At 36.8% G+C, this 22,415-nt stretch overlaps 1 long non-coding RNA gene and 1 pseudogene across 3 annotated transcripts in view; one reads left to right on the top strand and one right to left on the bottom strand.

The window, feature by feature from the left end:
- Positions 1 to 22,415, bottom strand: part of LOC112652223 (uncharacterized) — a 248,027-nt gene that overhangs the window by 79,541 nt on the left and 146,071 nt on the right. The window lies entirely within an intron of this gene.
- LOC112652330 (histone-lysine N-methyltransferase SUV39H2-like) lies at positions 14,264 to 15,439 on the top strand (annotated as a pseudogene).

Genomic DNA, 22,415 nt, shown 5'->3' with positions numbered 1-22,415 from the left:
ACTCCAATCAAAATACATACACACTCTTAACTACAGAGAACAAATTGAAGGTTACAGGTGGAAGTGGTTGGGGAAAGGTTACACAGGTGATGGGAATCAAGTGGTGCCCTTATCATGAGCCCTGGGGGATGTATAGAAATGTTGTACGGCTATTTGTACACCTGAAATAAATATTTCACTGCATGTTAACTAACTGGAATTGAAATAAAAACTTAAAAATAAAAAAGAAGTCCAAAATGTTCCCTGAAGATAGATTCAAAGCAAAGAGATACTCTCACACTAAACTTGAAGATGCAAACCTCCATGTTCTGGGGAGGGCCATGTTGCAAAACACTGAGGATGGTCTCTAACAGCCGAGGATCTCTGTCCCACAATTACAAGGAACTAAATTCTGGAAACAATGGTGGGAAGAGGACCCTAGTCTCAGATGAAGCCACGGCCCTGGGCAGCACCTTGATTGCAGTCCTCTGAGTCCTCAGCATAGCACTTGGCATAACACCATCCTGGCTCTCAGAGATTCTTAAACCGACAAACAAAAATGTGTGCTGTTGTAAGCCACAAATTGTGGTAATCTGTCATCAAGTCAATAGAAAAGAGTGTTACCCCTTTGTCTGGCAGTATTCTGGATGTCTGACCAGAAGTCAGTCTGAGTCTTGTTCCTTAAGAAAAGTTTGTTAATTATTTTTCTTCCCTGGTAATGTCTAAAATAGTCTATTTTTGGCATTTCAAAATATCACCATGATATATCTCTACATAGTCAAAAAACATTTACTGGAAAACTATTATGTGTCATGTCCCATTTTAATTGCTAGAGCTCAAGTGGTGAATAAATAACAAAGTCACTACATGAGCCATGGAGCTCATATGGGAAAAAGTAAATATATAAGGAGATGAGTATTATACTTGACTATAGTAAGTAATGGTAACATCTCTAACAGACCTCGGAGTCTTAGTGGTTTAACTCAACACACTGTGTGGTATTTTTGTTATAATTATTATTTTCATTTTCCTGCCTTTCCTTTCCATGTTGGGGAGTATCTTGCTTTTAATAATCTTACCAAGAGAATATATTCATTTTGACTAGGCTTAAATAAGAAGAGACTGTTGTTCATTTAATTTTACATATCCAATAATTAGAATAATTTTCTATAGACTGCCTTTGGAACCCTTCATTTCAAACCTGGTTTTTCCTCCATCCACATAACTCTGGTGCTGAGTGCCATGGGACAGACACAGTCATATCATAAGACCCCGTCCTTTCATGTTTGTATAATGACATTGAACGATTTGGCCCAGTGGATAATTGAAACTCCTGAAAGCCATTTATACATATAGAAGATAATAAATATATATGGGAAGAAAAACAAAACGTATGACAATATTCTCCCAAAGCCATCTCTGTATAGCCTTAATTATATTTTCCTTCCTGGATCCTAAAATAGCTGCTGTCTTTCCAACCTCATACAACAAAAGGCTAAATATAAGAAATGGAGTCAGAGTAGCAAGAGACCAGTTTATTAAAGGATTATAATTAAAATATCTTTTACAAATATATGTAAAAAAATGTCTAGAGCCCTCTATGAGTCCTAAAAGAAGCTGGATCAAGTAAGATCCCGGAGTATCAAGTTTTACTAGCTTCACAGTAAATCTTAAGCACATGGAAGTTATCAAACGTCAGGCTTAGAAATCATGCACGTAATTTCTGTCCATGTCTCATTAGGCGGAAGTCAATTCCATGGCCCAACTACTGCTAGAGAGGTTAGGAAATGTAGTTTAGCTGTGCACCTAAAATAAAGTGAAAGCAAGTTTTCAGGGAACTCTTGACACTGTTTGCCATAGATAATAATAAGGACTATGTAGGAACACAAGGAAAGTTGAGGAAGATAGAGAGGGCAAGGGGCAAAGTTAGTTAGTATAGGGAGTCCAGGGCTTACGGTCATTGCTTGTACTGCAGTACTGCCTGGGTTTAAATCCTGGCCCCACTCTTACTGACAGTATGACTTTGGAAAAACGAATACACCTCTGTGTGGCTCAGTTTCTCCATCAGCAAAATTGGGCTAATATTTTCACCCCAAGTCTTAAAATGGTGTCTGACAGTCTACAGTATTTGCTATTATCATCTAGCTTCACTAATAAAGTTATATTTGAGCAGAGATGTGAAGATACAAGGGGAGTGAGTCATATGGAAATATGAGAGATATTCTACATAATAAAACAAAATATAAAGAGGTTTTGAATCAACCTGTAATATTTGGTGACATGAGGTCTAAAGTTTGCTCACTATATTTAGAAAAGTAGAGAATATTAGTGGCCTTTACAAGAACTGTATCTATGGAATGGTAGAGAGAAAGCCTGGCTAGAGCAGGTTAGGGAGAATGGGAGGAAAGGAATTACAGGCATTAAGTATATATTGTCATTTTAGGTATTTGCTATAAAATGGATTACTGAAATAGAATCTTCTGGAGATCAAGTAAGGTGTTGTTGAGACAATACAGCATATTCTTATGCTAATGGAATGAATCAGTGGAAAGGGAACTGATGTTAAAAAGAGAGACAATAGTATACTTAGGTAGAGAAAATGAAATCCAAATGGATCATATCAAGCTGTCTCTAGTAATGGGAGCAAAGACAGTAATATGGACAGGGGTTAGAAGTGTAGGCAAAAAAAAAAAAAAAAAAAAGTGCTTGAGAGTTCTAATTACCCCTATTTTCTCAGCAAAACAACAACAACAACAAAAATTTCTCTCCAAGATCATTCATGGAGAAAGAAGACACAAGCAGTGTTATTGGTGATTTGGGTTTGAAGAGGGAACATGTAAAATAGATATCTAAGAGATTGTGACAATGAATGGTCAAGAACCGTGATTCTCAAATTTTGGCATGAATCAGAATCACCCAAGAGCTTGTGAAAACTTAAATTTCTGGCTCCTCCCCCAGAGTTTCTAAATCAGTACATCTGCGATGAGGTCTAAAAACTTAGTTCTAATAAGTTACCAGGTGGTGCTAACCCCATGTGTTCATTGACTGCAGTTTGAGAACCAATTAACTAAGGATTTTGGAATTCCTGTGTAGCAAACACAGGTGCATTGATCATGGGTTTAGTGTGAAGGTTCTGTATTTCTCTTTCCATACACAGTTGAAAGAAAATAGACACTTGGATTTAATCATGATTTGTCCTCCCAATTTCACATAAGTAGAGAGCAGAGAGGGGATTTAAGGTGTATACTAGAGTGAATATAATGATGGACCATAGACTGACTTTAGGAAGATGAAATATGAAGATACAACAGGGTGAAGCATGTCAGAAAAAGTGTTAGTGTGTGTAAATAAAAAGAGTCAACGTAGCAGACCAGTGACTGCTATCCTTTGGAAATCCTATTTACAGGATTGCACCTTGGCTGGAATCTGGGAGCTTGCTTTTAAAGACAGATCTCATAATTTCCTGATAGGAACGGCTTACTCTTTCTAAACTGTGTATATAAACAACATGGTTTATGCTCAACATCTGTTCTCCTTCTGAGTCTAAAATTTTGGCATACGCTAGGCAGACAGTGCCTATATGACCAGTCCCCAGCAAAATTCAAATCATTAGGGAATGAGTCTCTAATGAGGATCCCTGGTAAACAACTTTCACACGTGTTGTCACAACTCATTGCTGGAGTCATCGAGTGCATCTTACAAAACTCCACTATGAAAAGACTCCTGAAAACTTGCACCTTATTTACTTTATTTTTTTTTTAATTTTTATTTATTTATGATAGTCACAGAGAGAGAGAGAGAGAGAGAGAGAGGCAGAGACACAGGCAGAGGGAGAAGCAGGCTCCATGCACCGGGAGCCCAACGTGGGACTCGATCCCAGGTCTCCAGGATCGCGCCCTGGGCCAAAGGCAGGCACTAAACCGTTGCGCCACCCAGGGATCCCCCTTATTTACTTTAAAGTTTTTCCCATGTATCTTTCCCTTTGCCAGTTTTGGTTGGTATCTTTTTGCTGGAATAAGTTTTGGCAACGAGTATGACTGTATCATGAATCCCATGAATCTTCCTAAAAAATATTAAAACTGGAGAGAGTATTAGGGACTATCAACATCATAAACCCATTGCATTGTGGGTATATTCTGTGAATGTATGTTATAAAGTGGTAGTAACTGAAAAGATAAGATATTGTGACCACAGGGTAGGGTGCTTGAAGATAAAACTATTAGGGTAATGCAGTTGTAAAGTAAAATATTTACACTTTGAACATGGACATCGTGTCTGAAATAGGGTGAAGAGTGAAGAGTCAGTTTATTGGAGGCAAAGAAACCAAGGAATATAAAGGTCAGATTTTTTTTTTTTTTGAGGAATCATCAACATAGGAGATAAAAGATTCCTAGTATGTAGGTCCTTAATTCATTCTGTCAGGCATCAGGGTCTCCTTTCCATCTGCAGACTTAGTCCTTTATTTATTTGGATTTTTCTTCTATTATTTCATCTCTCTATTTTATCTTTTTTGTACTTGGGTTATCCAAGTGCTGACTATCTTGAATCAATCCATTATGAGTTTACTATTTTCTCCTATTTGATTTTTTTCACATTTTTTGACTCTTGCCAAAATTGTTGAAGAATGGCCTCTTTTCCTATTTCTGAGAGTCCCAAGTAGATACGAAACATCCTCTTTCTTTGTAGTTATGTTTCCTGAAACTTTACTAAGACCAGACCTCATCAACCATTTTAATCCTATGTTAGAAGGATTTTAGAAATCAAGAGAGTTCCCTAAAAAAAAAGCATGCTTCCTAATGGAAGTATTGTGATATATCCTCTACTTTGCCCATGCAGTTGGTGTGGGGGTATGGAGATGCTGGTTGGATGAAGAGTCAGCCATACTCTTCAAGTTAAATAAGAAGTAATACAAGAGAATTACTCATGGAATTTACATAAAAACTTAGAAAGAAAGAAAAAGAAAGAAAAAGAAAGAAAGAAAGAAAGAAAGAAAGAAAGAAAGAAAGAAAGAAGAAAGAAAGAAAGAAAGAAAGAAAGAAAGAAAGAAAGAAAGAAAGAAGAAAGAAGAAAGAAAGAAAGAAAGAAAGAAAGAAAGAAAGAAAGAAAGAAAGAAAGAAAGAAATGGGGATCCCTGGGTTATTCAGTGGTTTAGGCCTGCCTTCGGCCCAGGGCATGCTTGGAGTCCCAGGATTGAGTCCCCACATTGGGCTCCCTGCCTGGAGCCTGCTTCTCCCTCTGCTTGTGTCTCTGCCTCTCTCTCTCTCTCTCTCTCTCTCTCTCTGTCTCGTGAATAAAAAATAAAATCTTTTAAAAAAGAAAGAAAAAGGAAGGAAGGAAAAGAAAGAAATTGAAGTGACCTGAAGTAATAGAAAAATCTGGTGCTCGTAGGTGAAGCAGCCATGCACATATGTGGTCAAATTTCCTTCCAAAAATGAACTTTCCATCCAGGTTTTAGCCGACAGCCTTCAACTGCTAATGCCTTTGAAAGTTGGCTTCACATTTCAGGATGAGTCCATGTGCTTTTTGTCCAGCCCCAACCAATGATGAACCATAGTGTGTTACTGGCCGTTGGGACAAATGTTCGCTTCTATTAACCAGCAGCCTCTGCTCTGGGGCTTGCAGTGGGACTGACTAGTACTCAAGCAGATCTGCATTGCAGTATGAGCTTTTGTCTACTCAGTCCAGCTTACAGCAGTCCTTCCTTTCACAGATGTCAGATCTGCATCAGTGTTCAAAGGCTTTTTTGGCCCAGTCCTGCTTCCTCTCCCTTTTAAATTTCACAAGCATTTACCATCCACAACTCCCCAATAAGTCTCTTGTATTACTAATGCTGACTCACTGTCAGCAATATTTTAGCTTTGATACTTCTCTAGCCAGAGAACCTTGAATTCCCACTGGATGCATTTGGGTGGATTTTACTGAAAGAGTTCTCGGAACACTTTGCCATGTACACTAGAGTAAGGGATATAAACAAAGAGACTGGTGTCTCTTTCCCACTTGAAAATGATTTTAAGATTCCCTGGAACAAAGTAGAAAAGGTATCTAAGCCTGAGTCATGTTTAATATGCCTCACTTAAGAGTAGCCTGCAAGGCAAAGGCTCTACTACTCCTTTAGCAATAAGAGGCTGTAGGATGCACCTGACTCTGGAAATTGCTGAGGGATATATGGCAGAAACCAAGTAGCTGCCCCAAAATTCTATGCTTGACTCTCTTTTTTAAAAGATTTTATTTATTTACTTGAGAGAGAAAGAGAAAGGGAACGTAAGCAGGAGGGAGGGGTACAGGGAGATGGGGAAGTAGAAACCCCACTGAGCATAGAGCCCCATGTGGGACTCGATCCCAGGGTCCTGGGATCATCCTGAGCCAAAAGCAGATGCTTAACCTACTGAGCCACCCAGGTGCTCCTATGCTTGACTTTCAGTAGTATAGGATTGTCAATGGGAATCTGATGACCAACCAAGGACCACATTTCTCAGCTTGCATTAATGAGTGCTTATTTAACTGAGTTTAGGTCTGTGAAATAGAATTGTGGCGCTACATTCCACTTCCAGGTCTGACCCATAACATTTTTTAACACTGAAAGCCACCACTGGATGTACAGTGATGCCTAAGAAGTCTTAAGAAGTTGCATGTTGAGGAGGGAAGAGCTTTTGACAGCCCTTAAATTACTACAGATCAAAATTCCTCATTCATTCCCAAACTCTGCTGACTTGGGATATCTCCATTAGATTATTAATTAGATGAGCAAGAAATTAGATTATATTTTATTTCACCACTTAAATCTCAGGATTTATTTGTTATAACACTTAATTTTACTCTACGTAGTACAGAAGGCATTTCAAAGGAGGTGGCTTAAGTAATTGCCCATAATGTCCAAACTCCAATAGGAACTGACTCTATCAGATTTCATCAGAATTCACCAGATATGGACCAGTTGTTTTCCCATAATTTAAAAAAATTTAAAGTCCAGAAATAGTGTATGGATTTCCTCATTCTTCAGAAAAATAAATCATAAGACTTTCATTTTATTTTTATTTTTATTCACCCAGCAGCAAGTGAGAGAAAATAAAGGGAGAATGAAAAGCAGATCCTCCTCTCTTTCCTACTACAAGTCCTCAGACCTTTGCTCAGATCCAAGCTAGAGGTAGGAGAAGCTTTGAATTAGATATTAGTGAACATTTAGATTGAATTAGGTAGAATTTATACTGCTCTTTTAAATGAATAATATATACATATAGTAAAAACATCGAAAAGAATAAATAAGTATATAGTAAAAAAAGGAGTTTTTATGTCTTTGTTATCGAAACACTCAATTTCCCACCCATGAAGAAGCCACTTTTAAAAAGTAACAAATCTTAAATATTGTTCCAGAGATTCTTCATAAACACAAAGGCAAAGGAAAATGATAGAATATATTATACATTGTTCAATATCTTGCTTTTTTCACTTAAAAATATATTTGTGGGATGCCTGGCTGGGTCAGTCAGAGGTGCAAGTGACTTTAATCTCAGGGTTGTGAGGTCAAACCTCATATTGGATGTAAAGATTACTTAAAGATAAAATATTTTAAAAAGGTAAAAAAAATAAATTTTGGATATCATTTCATATCATTTAAGATTTATATCATTTTTTCTATCTATTGAATGGCATTATTTAACCAGCCCACTGTTAAATCATTTGTCAATTTGTTAATTATAAACAAAGCATTGCTTAATAATTTTTTACATATGTCATTTTTCTCAAATGCATTATTATCTGTAGGATAATTCTGAGGAAAGAAATTGCTAGGACAAATGGCACACACATTTGGAATTTTGATAGATATGGTAAATTGACTGTCATAGACATTTTTTCTCATTTATACTTGAGCAATATGTGAGTCTGCTCCTGCTCCTCCCTTTTTCTAAAGAACAGACTTATTGTTCTTTAATAACCTGAAAGATAAAAAATAGTATCAAGGTGTAATTTGAATTTGCATTTCTCTTGCAAATGAGGCTGAAAATCTTTTCATATTTAAGAGTCATTTGTTTTCTTAGTACTCTCTGTCATTAACTTCTGTTTCTTTTTTCAACTTTTGTAAAAAGTAAATTCTACACCCAGCATAGGACTTGAACTCATGACCCCAAGATCAAAAGTCACACGTTGTTCCTACCGTGCCTATCAGCTCAGCTCTTCCTACTGAGCCCTCATTCACCTTTTCCTAGGGGGCTAGATGTCCCTGTAAGACATGCATGTGCCAGAGTATAAGAGATAAAGTCTCTGATGATTTAGATCAGACACTGGTAAAGTTTTGGAGTCCAGTGGGCTGAATCATGGTGGGACATCACCATAAAGGCAAAAAAAAAAAAAAAAAAGAAAATGTTGCTCCTCACCCCCACTCTCTGCCCCATACTTCTTACCATTATGAGTCAAAGAGCTTAGTGAATTTGCAAACACATACTACACTTGGGAATATTCTTGTAACCTATTTATTTGGTGACACAGAAGGCTGCCGGTTTCAAGTAAGATCCAAACCAGGAAAGAATTCTGTGGCAGGTTCATGCTCTAATGAAAGCTGTCCTGTCTTTTTTGCTATGTGGCCTACCAATAAGATATTAGTTTATGTATCTGTGTTAAGAATCATGAGTGAAGTCTTTTGTAAACCCTAACAAGATAGCTGTGCATATCTCTAGTGCTTTGGAGTACAGAAATACCTCCTATAGCCAACTATGTAGTATTTGGAAAAAATGCTCTTGGTCTGGTCCTATATCCTAGTAAGGATTGAGAAACTGACAAGGGAACAAGACATAGCAACATGACTTGCCCATCACGATCTAGCCATCACTGAAAGCACTGAAGTACAAAGTTAGAGAGGGATAGAAGTATCACATTGTATGAGGGAAGCACTGCATTCTGGGTTGGGCTCTAACAAAGTTTAGACTCAATGCACCTATCTCCGATCCAGCAAAGACTTTTTCTTAATTTACACTGAGGGACTAAGGGGCTATTTCCAGTTAAGAGACAAGGAATTGATGTCCATCTAATTCTTATACCAATAGGGACTCCTGGGTGGCTCAGTGGTTGAGCATCTGCCTTTGGCTCGGGTCATGATCTCAGAGTCCTAGGAGTGAGTCCTGCATCGAGCTCCCCACAGGAAGCCTGCTTCTCCCTCTGTCTGTGTCTCTACATCTCTCTCTTTCTCATGAATAAAAAAAATAAAATCTTTAGAAAATATTTTTAAAATAAAAAAAAGAAAATTCTTAGACCAATAAATAGGTGTTTACACTAGTGAAAAATAGACTACTACCATATTAGAGCCCCCACTGACCAGGGGCTCTAATATGAAAACACTGTTGAAGGGAAATCCTTCCAAAAGACAAAACTATGGGTTCCACCTGGAGAAAGACATGAGTGAATAATATACACCAAACTCTGGCGATTAAATAGGCTGGCTGGTTGATCATAGAGCAGCAACGAAGAATATTTAAAAACTGGAAGCATAGAGTTATGAGGTGGAAGAGGCCACAAGGATTGCCAGTTGTGTCTCATGCAAATGACCTTCAAAAAGTATCCACTTCAGAGGATGCTCTCAGTGACCAGAGAAGGGCTTAGTAACTAATCTAGCTACTACCCAGATTAGTGCCCCCATTTGTTAAATGGAGAGGCTGATGCTGAATTCTCAAGACAGGTATTTGGAGACTTGTTGATTATATTTCATCTTAAAGGGGACAGCAATTCTAACAAACCAAAATTATTCATATTGCTAATATCTTCTCAGTCTATAGCATCTCCAGGGAAAATACCACCTAAGGCCTTACATATTGCCTCATGTTTTGGTATAATATCCTCACAGGTTGCTTCAGACTATGAGATGCAACAATGGACCCATTAATCGTGTGTCATCACTCTAGCAGCCAACCTGACAGAATGGCCGAAGAGGATATTGAATGCATGACTAAGGAACAACTCAAGGACATCTTGCATTGTTGGAGTGTTCTGCGAGGTGCAAATAGTCACTGTATCAATGATCAGAATACGATGCAGTATCACCAGATATACAGGTCTGCAAACAAGTGGCAGAAGTAAGTAGGTACCATTCCTAAGCATTTTCTATCTGATCATCTCTTCCATGTACTCTTAGGCTCTGACAGATTTGAGATTCTAATTCTTGGGATAGTGGTGAGATATGAAGGTTGGATAATTTAGTTAAGGAAGACAGAGACAGCTTGGCTGAACTGTAATCTATAACTAACACCAGGGAACCAGACAGTAAAAAAAAACAGAGTCATTCTTCTACCTGAGATGATGGCTCCAAGTATGATGAGGATCTAGGGTTTCTAGCACACAGAGGGAAGGAAGATACACGCCTGGAGTTTAGGGTATCCACTAGGTTATCTCTTGATGTTTCTAACTTCAATGATAACTGTGGATGGGGTAATTTCAATAAGTGTAACCTTATAAGAGCCAGGCAACCAAGACTTCAGATGTCCTGGAGATGAAGGTCCGTACTATCCATCAGGCCAACAACCTGAAGAATCTTGGTTTATTTCAGAGAATCGGAATGGTTGATTGAGGGCAGAGGTGATAATTTATAGGCCTTAGAGAGCTGCAGCAGAGAAGGACTTACTTATGTTGTTGTTCATTGTTTTTTGTTTGTTTGTTTGTTTTAAACATTTTTAGGCCTTCTTAGGGCATTTCAACTGACCACTAGCTTGGAGCAGTGGGTTTTTACTATTGAAAAACCTTTCAGGCATGAATTGAGAATATCTACTCTCATGTATTTGTATAAGACCAGATATCCCAAGAACTGATGAGACAAAAACTAATAGAATTTCAAAGCAAAACAGGTAAATCTATTCTCATAGTAGGAGCCCTGCCTCAGAAATGGACAAATCTAGCAGGCAGAAATCAATAAGGACATAGTTGAACTCAATAACAATGTCAATCAACTGAATATAATTGACATCTATAGACTACTTCATCCAACAACAGCAGAATACATATTTTTCTCAAGCTCACATGGAATAGTTACCAAAGCAGATTGCATTCTAAGCCATAAAACACACCTTAACAAATTTAAAAGAATAGAAATAATGCAATGTCTACTCTAAGAAGACAATGGAATGAAGCTGGAAATCAATAACACAAAGATAACTGGAAAATCCCAAAGTAACTGGAAATCAACTTCTAAATAACATATGGGTCAAAGAAGAAATCTCAAGAGAAATTTAAAAATATTTCAAACTAAATGAAAATGAAAACAAAACTTATTGAAATTTGTGGGCTGCAGTGAAAGGAGTACTTAGAATTATATAACAATATGCATACTCTTAAAAAAATAACTAAAATCAGGAATCTAAGTTTTCACATTAGGGAACTACAAAAAGAACAAAATAAGTTGAAAGTAAGAAGAAGAAAATAAATAATAAGAATTATAGTGGAAATCCATGAAACTAAAAGCTAGTTCTTTGAGAAAAAAAAAAATCAATAAAACTGATAAGCCGCTGGTCACATTGAGAAAAGAATAAAGAGTAAATCTCTAGTATCAGTATTGAAAGAGGCGACATCACTACAGTCCCTATTGGCATTTAAAGGATAATAAAGGAATACTATGAATCATGTTCTACCCACAAATTTGGTAACTTAAACAGACCAATTGCTTAAAAGACACAATTTGCCAAAATCACATAGGAGGAAGTATGCAATCTTTTTTTGTTTGAAATAGGTAATTATTAATAGGTCTATATCAATTAAAGAAATTTAATCAATAACTAATAATGTTCCAAAACAGAAAGCACCAGGTCCAGGTGGGTTCACTGGTGAATTAGACTAAACCTTTAGGGAAGAAATTTGCCATTACTCTACAATTTCTTCCAGAGGACAGAAGTAGAGACAGCACTTGCTAATTCATTCTATGAGTGAAGATCACATTAATACCCAAACCAAAGATCTTACAAGAAAAGAAATTATAGACCAATATCTCTAATATGAAAATAGATGCAAATCCTCAATAAAATATCATGTCCAATCCAACAATGTATAAAAAGAATTATACACTATGAGTATATGGTGTTTATTCCAGATATACAAGGCTGATTTAACATTCAAAAATCAGTTAATGGAATCCATCACATTAATAGCCTAGAAATGAGACAAAAATCAGCTAATTATAACAGCAGATGCAGAAAAAGCATTTGAGAAAAAAAAAATCCATTACCTGTTCATGATAAAAACTCTCTGAAAACTGAGAATAAATGGTAACTTCCACAACCTGATAAAGGTTGCCAAAGGAGTAAAGGCAATCAAAGTAGAAAAGATAATCTTTTCTACAGAGAGTGCTCGAACAACTGGGCATTCACACACAAAAATATAAATCTAGATATAAACTCTACATCCTTCACCAAAATTAACTCAAAATAGATCATACATCTAGATATGTACAAAACTATAAAACTCCTAGAAGATAACATAGGAGAAATCTTATATGACTTGGGTTAGAGTGATACATTTTTAGATACAACACTAAAGTTGAAATCCATTAATGAAATAATTGGTGAGCTGAATGTCAATAAAATGAAGAACTTTTGCTGGGTGAAAAACAATGTCAAGAGGATGAGAAGACAAGCCACAGTACAGGACATATTTGCAAAATGTACTTCTGATAAATGACTGCTATCCAAAATATAAAAAGAACTATCAAAACTCAACAATAAGAAAACAATCTAATTTTTAAAATGAGCTCAAGACCTTAGCAGACTCCTCGCAGAAGAAGATAGACAGAAGGGCACACAAGCATAGGAAAAGATGTTCCACATCAGAGGTCATCAAGGGAATCCAAACTAAAACAACAACGAATAGCTATTTCACACCTGCTAGGACAGACAAATCTGGAATACCAACATCACCAGATACTGTCAAAGATACAGGACAACTGGGACTCTCATACATTTCTGGTGGAAATGCAGAATGGAAGGGCCACCTTGCAAGACAGTTCGGTGGTTTCTTGCAAAACTAGGCATACTCCTACCAGATGATCCAGCAACTGCACTGCTTGGTATTGACTCACAAGAGTTGAGAAATTATGCCGACAAAAAATGGCTGGTATGTGGAGTCTTATTCATAAATGGAAAAATTTGGAAGCAACTAAGGTGTCTTTCAGTAGATGAATGGATAAACAAATAGTATATCTAGGGAATGGAACATTACTCAGTGCTATAAAGAAATGAGCTATCAAGCCACAAAAAGACATGGAGGGACCTTAAATGTACTTTTCTACTGGAAAGTGACCAATCTGAGAAGGTTACATACTGTGTGATTCCCACTATATGACATTTGGGAAAAGGAAACACTATGAAGACCGTAAAAAGATCAGTGGCTGCCAGGGGTACGGGCTGGAAGGATGAGTAAGCAGAGCACAGAGGACTTTTAGGGTAGTGAAAAGACTGTAGGGTATCATACAATATATGCATTTGTCCAAACCCACGGAATGTGAAGCACCAAGAGCGAACCCTGATGCAAACTGTGGACTTGGAGTGATTACGCTCTGTCAGCGCAGGTTCAGAACCGTAACAAGCATACCCTTCTAGTGGGAGATGTGGATAACAAAGAGGCTGTGGGTGTGGGGGGCAGAGGGAATATGGGAACTCTCTGCACCTTTTCAATTATGCTTTGAACATACAAATGTTCTAAAAATAAAGTTTTAATAAAAAATAAAAATAAAGATAATTGAAAAAAAAAAAAAACACTAACCCAGAATTTACAAAAATCCTGTGTTTCTCTGTAGATGGCTTAATGTGGAAAAGAATACTTGTGACATTTTCCGGGGTCTACAATTGACAGCACCTTCTTTACACAGCTTGCTTTCATCACAGTATTATTTCACTGATTTTAAAAACCCTTCATTTTATTCCACAGGTTGGTGTTTCATTCATAATAGTTCCAATTTAACTGAGGATGGAGTATACAGTTCTCTTTTCGATTCTCCTTACTGCATTAAATGTGGGAAAGAAATCCAAATCTAGCTGAACATCAATTTTCTGAACTTTATTTGTTTAAGTTACTTAAGGTTGTCTTTCAAATGGAATGTTTGGGCACCTCTTGCAGGATCTGGGACGCTTAGGTGAAATGGTAGGAAGCCTATTTTCAAGTTTTGGGGTCCACAAAATGAAAAGAGCAAGATGAAAAAACAAATAAAGAAAATGCAAACCAAAAAAGACAAAAAACAGTCTGAAGACCTTGTGTAACTCCTTGCATTTCCATACCACATGCGAGCTCCTTAAGATGGCAGTGGCCGGGACTGGGGCGCAACGAGGATATGGAATATTATCTTGTAAAATGGAAAGGATGGCCAGGTTCCACAAATACTTGGGAACCTTTGCAAAACCTTTGCCCATTACTACTTCAGCAGTTCTCTACTGACAAGCATAATTATTTATCTCAGGTAAAGAAAGGCAAAGCAGTATCTCTAAAAGACAATAACAAAGCTCTGAAACCTGCCATCGCTGAACGCATTGTAGAGAAGGCTAAACAGAGGATAGCTCTGCAGAGATGCCAAGATGAACTCAACAGAAGAAAGAATCATAAAGAAATGATTTTTGAATCATAAAGGAATGATTTTTGTTGAAAATGCTGTTGACTTAGAGGGCCCACCTTCAGACTTCTACTATATTAATGAATACAAACCAGCTCCTGGAATCAGCTTAGTCAATGAAGCTGCCTTTGGTTGTTCATGTACAGATTGCTTCTTTGAGAAATGTTGTCCAGCTGAAGCTGGAGTTCTTTTGGCTCATAATAAAAACCGGCAAATTAAAATCCCACCTGGTACCCCCATTTATGAATGCAACTCGAGGTGTCAATGCGGACCCGATTGTCCCAATAGGATTGTACGCAAAGGCACCCAGTATTCACTTTGCATCTTTTGAACTAGCAATGGCTGTGGCTGGGGTGTAAAAACCCTTGTGAAGATTAAAATAATGACTTTTGTCATGGAATATGCTGGAGAGGTAATCACAAGCGAAGAAGCTGAAAGACGGGGGCAGTTATATTCCCCAACAAGGGAATCACATATCTCTTTGATCTGGATTATGAATTTGATGAATTCACAGTGGATGCAGCCCGATATGGAAATGGCTCTCATTTTGTTAATCACAGTTTTGACCTAAATCTTCAGGTGTTCAATGTTTTCATTGACAACCTTGATACCCATCTTCCGCGAATAGCATTATTTTCCACGAGAACTATAAATGCTGGATAAGAGCTCATTTTTGATGATCAGATGAAAGGTTCTTCAGATTCCGTTGACCACAGCCCAGCCAAAAAGAGGGTCAGGACCGTGTGCAAGTGTGGAGCTGTGGCTTGCAGAGGTTACCTCAACTGAATTTTCAGGAAATAGAGCTGACAATTGTAGTTTTGTTTTTTTCTAATGTTAACATTTCAAAAAAGTATTTGGGACTCTTTTCAGATTGTCAAAATTCTATGCTAAGTTCATGTTTCAAACTATTGGCCAAATTATTGATGCTTCTTAAGAGAAGAACACAGGGTCACATAGATTAACTTGAAATAAACATATTTAGTGATTAGATATTAACATGGAGGGGAAACTATTTATAGATGAGCATATGCATACATAAAAAGACTGTGTGAATAGAGAAAAATGCCTCCTTTGGTATTTAAGCATTGAACTGGTAGCATAAGTCACTAAGATCAAATATCCAATCTGCCATACACCTTGAATTTAGAGAGTTATTTCATTTTGGGTAAATATATACAAGTGCTCTTTCTGTTTTGTTGCCATTCCCATTATTACTCACTGTACTTGTATTTGAGACAAACAGGTGACACTGAATTATTCTATTTTCTTACTTTCATGAAAATACTGGATTTTAATGATAAATTTAAGGTCTAAGATTAAATATAAAAGTTTAAATACAGATTCATTTCATATTTTGAGACAATTTAGACTGTTATGAGGCATGTATGTCTGAACCAGTAATTCTTAAAGATTTTTAATCCCTTAAAGGAATAATCTCCCAAGAAAGCTCTAAAATTCTAGAATGGCTGCCCATTATGCTGCTTTGAAGGATGGGGGCAGTGGGGCCAGGAGAGTTTTGGGGAGTGCCAGGCAGAGGAAATGGAGCACCTTAAAGGCCCCTCTTAGTAATGTAAATTAAGAGATCCATGTTGAGTACTTCTGGCCTAAACATAAATAGTAAAACAAGATAGCCCTGAGTACAGTTGTAGCTAACAATAATGTTTCATATGATACATCTTCTGAATTTCAGGCAGTTTTAACATTTCCATCAAATTTAATTATTTTTATATTTCCTGTAGTCTCTTAAATAATTTATATTTTGAACTGATATTTATTTTTTATACATGAATTTTTAAAATATGATAAAGCTAAACTTGGGTTGGCCAAAGTAACTCAGGTCACCTGAATTATGAGAACTTTTTTAACTTGAACCATGAAGACTGAAATGGAATATATTCCTTGTTTGGTTGTTTTGTTTTCCTGCATAGTAAAACATCAATCAGGAAAAAGAAAATGTGTCTCTCATTTCTTCAAATAAAGTACTGTAATGTTAACAGTACATGTTTCATATACATGTTTTATTATATTTATTCATATTTATATTATCCCCTCTCACTTATTAAAATAAGCACGTGAAAAGAAATTTCAGAGAGCTTAAGTTTGCATGTGGAACTTTTGCCTGATGACATTACTCCGAGTAAAAAAGAAAAATGGTATAAAAAAAAACAAAGTTTAATGATTCATTATTAAATTAAAAAAAAATAATAGAATTTGAAGGGAGCCTGGGTGGCTCAGTCAGTTAAGTGTCCAACTCTTGGTTTTGGCTCAGGTCATGATCTCAGGGTCATGAGATCAAGCCCAACATCAGGCTCTGTGCTTAGCTGGGAGCCTGCTGGAGATTCTCTCTCTCTCCTTCTCCCTCCCTCTCCCTCCAATAAATCTTTCTTTAAAAGTCAATGAAATTTGAATTTGTGACCCCTGTGCATAAAATAGCTTCTCTCAATGGAAAAAGGGGGAGGGGAATGTGGCAGTTTTCTGTATCAGCTTGGCTAGCTCTGGGCCCAGTTATTTATTCAAGCACTAATCTAGATGTTGCAGTAAATATATTCTGTACATGCAGTTAGCATCTACGATCAGTTGACTTTTTTTTTTACTTTTTTAAAAAAGATTTTTATGGATATCTTTGAGAGAAAGAGAGAGAGATTGAGCAGGGGGGAGGGGCAGAGGGAAAGAGAGAGAAGCTGACTCCCCACTGCAGGGAGCCCGATGTGGGACTCGATTCCAGGATTTGAACATCATGACCCAAGTGGAAGGCAGATGCTTAACTGACTGAGCCACCCAGGAGCCCCCACAATCGGTTGACTTTAATGTAACCTCACAATGTGGGCTTCATCCAACCACTTGAAGGCCATTAGAGCCAATCCTGAGGCTCATGGGAAGAAAGAGGAATTGAGCCTGTGACCTGCAGCATCAACTCCTACCTGAGTTTTTAGCCTGCTGGTCTCGTCTAGAGGTTTTGGACTGGCCAGTGTTCACAGGCATTTGAGCTAATTCCTTAAAAGGAAACTAATCTCTCTTCCCTCTGACTTCTTTTTCTTTCTCTCTCTCTTTCCCCCTTCCTTCTTTGCTCGTCTTGTGTATGAGCACATGTGGGTGTGTATACACATATATACATACCACTGGCCTGGATTTTTGGGGAACCCTAACTGGTGCAGTGAGATATGTCCATCTGAGGTATTTCTAGCACTCATCCATGACAGTTTCACAGGACCAGCATCTGAGGAATCTTACTCTCCCTCTTCTGCGACCAGTTGATTCTGATCTTGTTACAGGTGAGCTCTGCACTCATCCTACGGATCCTACAGACAACCCCTAATTATGATTTTCTCAGCACAATGTCCATAGGAACATGTGTATACTTTGAAGAATTTGGGAGAGGAATCACTACCTTACATGGCAAGAATCTCAATGACAGAGACGTCAGACGTAGAGAAATCATGAAGACACAGTATATAGATTAGATTTAGGAAAATAATGTAGGAATGAGCAGGCAATGTCCTGTGTTTGACAATCAGATGCCAAGTAGGAAAACCCTCACTCTTTAAAATTAGGTTACACCTAAAATATATCACATAGAGAAGAAATTCAATGATTATATGGTAAAAAAAATAATGATACTTAAGGACACCCAGAAGCAATTAGTTTTATAATGAAAGAACTTGAAAGTTACTTGTCCAGATTTCTTCCTTTTCAGGACAGCTTTGGAAATGCCAGAGCTCGAGGGGAACAATCTGGCAAGTTCACACTACACGGTAAGCTGAATGAATGTTCAGATGAATATTAGGAATGATCAAAACTTGAGTAGCCCAGTGGCTCAGCAGTTTAGTGTTACCTTCGGCCCAGGGTGTGATACCAGAGACCCGGGATCGGGTCTCACGTCGGGCTCCCCGCATGGAGCCTGCTTCTCCCTCTGCCTGTGTCTCTGCCTCTCTCTGTGTTCCTCTCATGAATAAATAAGTTAAATCTTAAAAAAAAAAAAGGAAATGATCAAAACTAGACAAAACCAAACACTCACAGATAACTAAGTGGTGTTTGATATCATTTAACAGCATTAACATAAAGATGGAGAAACTTTATTCCAAAAATCAGAACAATTGTGGATTCTAGATAGGACCTGAGACATTCAGGGCTCTAAGTATAGTTATTGGAAGATATGATGAGAACTTTGAGTCCAGAGTTCAAATAAGGCAACTAAAATAGATTACAAATGTGAAACATTGGGGACAAAACAAATGAAATGATAGTTATACTTTTTATTTGTAGACAGTATTATACTGTTTTTCAATTTTATTTATTTTTTATTATTTTTTTAATTTTTTATTTATTTATGATAGTCACACAGAGAGAGAGAGAGAGAGAGGCAGAGACATAGGCAGAGGGAGAAGCAGGCTCCATGTACCGGGAGCCTGACCTGGGATTCAATCCTGGGTCTCCAGGATCGCACCCTGGGCCAAAGGCAGACACTAAACCGCTGCGCCAACCAGGGATCTCTGTTTTTCAATTTTAGTATCAATTTTCAAAAAGTATCAAAGGCATTGCAGCTTTTTCAAGATAATTTCAGTTTCAAATTTCTCCAAGTTTTCCTTTTTGTGGCATAGAGTATCATAAGCCACATGTATTCATCTTTTGTTTTCGTACTCATCTTTAATACCATTTGCTTTTAGACTTTTCTGAAAAATACACAGTATGGAAAATTGTGGTTATTTCCAGATAACTTGAAATGTCACAGGAATCTTATTATTTGGAATTCCTTGCTGATTTTCCCACTGAGGTGTAACCCTTTTTCCTCTTCTTTTAACAGCTTAATTGATGTGAAAATGTACATAACCAAAAAATTAACCTATTTTAGGTGTACACTACAATGACTCCTACACAGAGAGTTATGCACCCTAGGTATGTTTTCTTGTGTTTTCCATGTGTGCATTAATATTTGTTATGCATATACACATTAACACTGGTGCATAAGTTATAAATGACTTTTTTGTTTTTGTTTAATACTCAAAGTTAATTTCTGATTGATCCAATTCTCTACAATTTTGTTTAGAGTTGCACAAAAAACTAGAAACTATTATTTGTTTTTGCCACTGACTTACACAGCATGGCAAGTTTAGCCTGAGGAGGTTAAGACAATAATCCTTTACAGGCTCATTTTTAGGGTTGAGACACACATCAGTGGATTTCAAATTCTTCAAGGAAAAGTCTCTTGTAATGTTTTAAGTAGGGGAAGATCATTGTTTCAGAAAAAAAAAAAAAATATATATATATATATATATATAAAACATTTGGGTTTTTATTTTAAAAATTAGATTTCTGGATCCGATGATCAGTAAAACAGTAAAAAAGGAAAAGTTCAAAAGCTGTGTGGGGACTAAGAGAGGAATGCATTATTAACTATATAGGTAGTAGGTATTGCTCCTGCTGAGTAGATTGTCCAATGGTTTCCCACCTAAAGTTACTTAATTGGCTGAATCTTACTGCAGAGAGAAGAATTTGTGGCATATTACCACCACAGGACATTTATAAATTGTGACTATTCACTTGAGCACACATAAAAAGAATCAGATGTGGAATTTCATCTAAAGAAAGACTTCAGATGGTAAAATCCAACTCAGTCCTGCTTCACTGATCTTAAGGGGAGACGTGTTCTCAGCTGGTTTTCTCTTAGTTTATAGGAATGGTATTTTGGGAGACAACTGAATTAGTCTTCACTTGAGTATCTTAAACTAAATGGGCAGCGATTTTGGCCTTTAAGTCTATGAATCTATGCATTAGGAGAAGTTATTTTTTAAGAAATTGAGTTTCATTGAATTATAACTAACGTGCATTATATTAAGTTTCATATGCAAAACAGTGATTTGATATTTGTATACATTATGTTTCACTGAATTATAACTAACATGCATTATATTAATAGTTTCATATGCAAAACAATGATTTGATATTTTTATACATTATGAAATGTATAAAATGATCGCCTCTACAGGTCTAGTTACTCTCTACCACTATACAGTATTATTAATTGACTATATTCCCTGCACTGTAAATTATATACCTGTGACTATTTTATAACCAGAGCTTTGTACCTTTTTTTTTTTTGGTTGACACATGATGTCATGTTAGTTTTAGGTATAGCACATAGTAATTCAACAAGTCTATATTATATCCTGTGATCACTGCAAGTGTAACTATCATCTGTGACTCTGCAATATTACAATATCATTGACAACAGTCCATCCACTGTACCTTTTCTTCCCATGACTTATTTATTCCATAACAGGAAAAAAAATATCTTTTGAAACAAAAGATTTATAGGGTTTTGGTCACTATTGCTAAATACGGTCATTACAATATTCATGTGTAGAAGTTATTATGGACCAGGCTCTGTGAGATGTGCTATTTGGATGGTCAAATTCAGATCTAATAATAGTCCTACTTAGATACTATTATTATTCCCATTTTATAGATGAGGAGATGAAGAGCCAGAGAAGCCAATCAATGATGTACGCTGGAAAGCAGAATGGCGGAGCTGAGAAGTGAACCTAATTCATGTATCACCAAAGACATAATTTTAAAATATGTCCGGGGGATGACTGAATGAGAGAAGTAGCATTATGCCATCCTTTAATGTCCCTGAAAATCTTTCATATTTATTTTAAAAAGTCATCATGTGTTGTGCAGCAGTTTGCACTCCATTGTACTCCTTGCAGATAGGATCACCTGATGATTATTTTTCTGCGACTCCGTGTGTTACATGCTTTATGACACCCACGTGTTATCCTCTGCTAGAGGACAGGTGAGAATGGTTTATCTCATTGGAAACTTGCCTGCTGGGTACATAGTGTATGTTGGGCTCTGACTAGCTTGAGTTCCTTCATTTCTGGCCTCTGACATGTCCCCCGAACACCCATTTCACCTCAATGGATGTGCACGTAGTCACTTTGAACTGGGTAATTTATTTGGACCACAAAATATGGATATTAAATGAACCTTCATATGAGCTTGTCATGATGATCCCAATCACCATAATCCCAATAAACATAAAATGCTGGGATCAGTGACTAAAATATACTAGCCAGGCTTAATAGCAGCAGCAGCAGCAATCAGTGTAGGAATACTAGTGGGAACAGATATAATAATAGTTGTAGGTAAAGCATCTGCTTTAGTTTATTTTTTCTATTTTTATTTTTTACTTTTTTTGGTTCTAGTATTAGAAGACAAAAAAGGATAGTGGAGGAAAAGTTAAAAGAAATAACTTTAGAAAGAAAAAAAAAGCATTATTTAAAAGGATGGAGAATGTGAATCAGTTTCCTGTAAATTTCTCACTGTTTGGTAATTTTATTCAATCTGTTTCCTTAGGACACTGCAGATACAGAAGTAAAGTAGGACCATAAACTGCTTAAAAATAGGGGTGAGGATACGAGAGAAACCTTGTTCAAAAATGAAGAAGTGGTTGTACATAAGTATTCCACTCGTGTGTGGAATTTAAGGAAAAAAACTGATGAGCAAAGGGAAGTGATGGAAAAATAAAATAAGACAAAAACAGAGAGAAGAGGTAAACCGTAAGAGACTCTTCACTAAAGGAAACAAACTGGGAGGGCGGGAGGTGGATTGGGGATGGGGTAAGTGGTGATGAGCCATTAAGGAGGGCACTTGCTGTAATGAGCCCTGGCTGTTATATCCAACTGATGACTCACTAAATTCTACCTTTGAAACTAATAATACATTAGATGTTAAGTAGCTTCAATTTAAATAAAATTAAAATTTTTAAAAATTCCAAAAAGGCTAAAAATCAGCAACAGCAACAACAACAACAAAGAATTGGTTGCAAAAGAAAGTAAAATAGTATTGCTGGTCAACATGGAACAAG

Source organism: Canis lupus, chromosome 13 (assembly GCF_003254725.2).
Source record: "Canis lupus dingo isolate Sandy chromosome 13, ASM325472v2, whole genome shotgun sequence".
NCBI classification, from domain to species: Eukaryota; Metazoa; Chordata; class Mammalia; order Carnivora; family Canidae; genus Canis; species Canis lupus.
Note: the sequence above shows the minus strand (reverse complement) of the source record. Positions and strands in the feature narration are given on the sequence as shown.